This window comes from Triticum urartu, chromosome 3A (assembly GCF_056163025.1).
Source record: "Triticum urartu cultivar PI428250 chromosome 3A, HENAU_Tu73, whole genome shotgun sequence".
In the NCBI taxonomy this organism is placed as follows: Eukaryota; Viridiplantae; Streptophyta; class Magnoliopsida; order Poales; family Poaceae; genus Triticum; species Triticum urartu.
The window spans coordinates 564,309,965-564,313,127 of NC_141875.1; positions in this window are offsets into that span (position 1 = coordinate 564,309,965).

The following is a 3,163-nucleotide window of genomic DNA, read 5'->3' on the forward strand; positions in this document are numbered from 1 at the left end:
ACCCTCGCTTTCAGAACAAGACTTCGTCTCAAGCTCCAAGATCAAGTGCTCCGTATCACCGTCCGCTCTCGGAGGTCACGTGCAACAAGTGCCAACAGAAGGGTCACTATGCCAACAAATGCTTCAATCAAAGGCGTCTCCCTCCTCCTCCTCCTGTGAGATCGACAAATACAGCGGTGGTCAAGCATAACCCCAAGCACGCCAAGTTCAACTTGATGAATGCAGCTCAGGCAGAGGACTCGTCAGATGTCATCATGGGTAACATTCCTGTTAACGATATTCCTGCAAGAGTTCTTTTTGACACTGGTGCATCACATTGTTTCACGTCAAAGCCATTTTTTGCCAAGAATGAATTCGTTTCTTCTCATTTGGGCAAACAAATGGATATCATTTCTCCTGGCAAATGTTTGAGTGCAAGTTTGGAGGTTCCAGATGTTACTATCACATTGGGCAATTACAAGTTTCTTTCTTCTCCAATGGTCCTTGGTAACTCGGATATTGATCTTATTCTCGGAATGGATTGGCTTTCTAAGCACAAGGCTCAGCTTGATTGTGCTGCTAGGCATATTCATTTAACTCATTTGTCTGAGGATGTAATTTTCTTTGCTGCAAAGGGATGATACCATTCGTCTGTTTTCGCTCAATGAGAAGGGTGAGCTGGATGCCATCTCTCAAATTCCAGTCATTTGCGAATATCAAGACGTCTTTCCAGAAGAGCTTCCAGGAATGCCTCCGCACCAGCCAATTGAATTCGTCATCGATCTTGAGCCTGGCATGGAACCTGTTTGCAAACGTCCTTACAAGCTTGGACCTGAAGAGTTGAAGGAGCTGAAGAAACAACTCGATATTCAAGAGCGAATGGGTCTCATCCGACCTAGTTCTTCTCCATGGGGTTGTGGAGTTCTTTTTGTGAAGAAGAAGGATGGAACGGACCAACTTTGTGTTGACTACCGTCCATTGAACAAGAAGACTATAAAGAACAAGTACCCACTTCCCAACATCAACGAGCTGTTTGAACAACTCAAAGGTGCTCAAGTTTTCTCCAAGCTTGATCTCCATATGGGCTATCACCAGATTTGAATTCGTGAGCAAGATATCCCCAACACAGCATTCAGAACAAGCTATGGTTCATATGAATACACTGTCATGTCTTTTGGCCTCGTCAACGCTCCTCCGAAATTCTCTCGCATGATGAACTTCATCTTCAACCCCTACACAAATGACTTCGTCTTGGTCTACCTCGATGACATTTTGGTCTTTTCAAAGAACAAGGAAGATCATGCCAAACACTTGCGTTTGGTGCTGGATAAGCTCAGAGAACATCAGTTCTACGCCAAGTTTTCAAAGTGCGAGTTTTGGCTCGATGAGGTTCTCTATCTTGGGCATATCATCTCTGCCAAGGGCATATCGGTGAATCCTGAGAAGGTGTCTGCAATTGTGAATTGGGAACCATCTTAGAACGTAAAGCAACTCCGCAGCTTCCTTGGTCTCGCAAGCTATTGTCGAAGGTTCGTTGAGAACTTCTCAAAGATCGTGAAGCCTCTTTCCAACCTTCTCCAGAAGCACGTCAAGTACGTTTGGTCTCCAGAATGTGAAATCGCTTTCAACACCTTGAAAGAGAAATTAGTCATTGCTCCAGTTCTGACTCCTCCTGATGAATCCAAACCGTTCGAGGTCTTCTGTGATGCCTGTCTTCAAGGTCTTGGTGCAGTGTTGATGCAAGAGAAGAAAGTTGTGGCCTATACTTCTCGCCAGTTGAATCCCAATGAAAGGAACTACCCCACTCACGACCTTGAGTTGGCGGCAGTTGTTCATGCTCTTTTGACTTGGAGACATCTCTTATTGGGAGGAAAAGTGGACATCTTCACTGACCACAAGAGTCTCAAGTACATCTTCACTCAGCCTAATATGAACCTCAGGCAGACTCGTTGGGTCGAAATGATTCAAGAGTATAATCCGAGTATCGAATATACTCCAGGCAAGGCCAATGTAATTGCTGATGCATTGAGCGGGAAGGCTTACTGCAACAGTTTGATTCTCAAGCCTTACCAACCCGAGCTTTATGAAGCTTTCCGCAAACTCAATCTGCAAGTTGTTCCTCAGGGTTTTCTCGCAAACCTCCAAGTCTCTCCTACTTCGGAAGATCTGATTCGCGAGGCTCAACTTCTTAATGCTATGGTGAAGAAGGTGAAGATTGGGATTGCCAAGAGTCAATCCAAGTACAAGTGCTATCGCCTTGATGACAAGGATACTCTCTTCTTCGAGGATCGCATTGTTGTGCCTAAAGGTGACCTTCGTAAAGTTATTATGAACGAGGCTCACAATTCACTCCTCTCTATCCACCCTGGAAGTACAAAGATGTACCAGGACCTCAAGCAGGCGTATTGGTGGACCCGAATGAAGCGTGAGATTGCTCAGTTCGTGAATGAATGTGATGTCTGCAGAAGAGTGAAGGCAGAACACCAACGACCAGCTGGTCTCCTCCAACCTCTTGCCATTCCAGAATGGAAGTTTGAACACATTGAGATGGACTTCGTGACGGGATTTCCAAAGTCCAAGCGTGGCAATGATGCTATATTCGTTGTCATCGACAAACTCACTAAAGTGGCTCACTTTCTGCCTATCAAAGAGTCTATCACAGCAGCTCGGCAGAGCTATATACCTCTTGGATTGTCTCTCTGCATGGTATTCCGCAGTTGATATCTTCAGATCGTGGCAGCATCTTCACCTCGAAGTTTTGGGATTCTTTTCAGAAGGCCATGGGTACCAACATCCGTTTCAGCACAACTTTTCATCCTCAAACTAGCGGCCAAGTCGAGCGTGTCAATCAGATTCTTGAAGATATGCTCAGGGCTTGCGTTATCTCTTTCGGTATGAAGTGGGAATGTTGTCTTCCATATGCCGAGTTCTCCTACAACAACAACTTCCAAGCGAGTTTGGGCAAGGCCCCATTTGAAATTCTCTATGGCAGGAAGTGTCGTACTCCTCTTAACTGGTCAGAGACTGGTGAACGTCAACTTCTTGGAAATGACTTGATCACAGAGGCAGAAGAGATGTGCAAAGTCATTCGTGATAACCTCAAAGCAGCGCAATTGCGCCAGAAGAGCTACTATGATAGTAAGCATCGTGATTTGGCTTTCGAGATCGGAGACCATGTTTACCT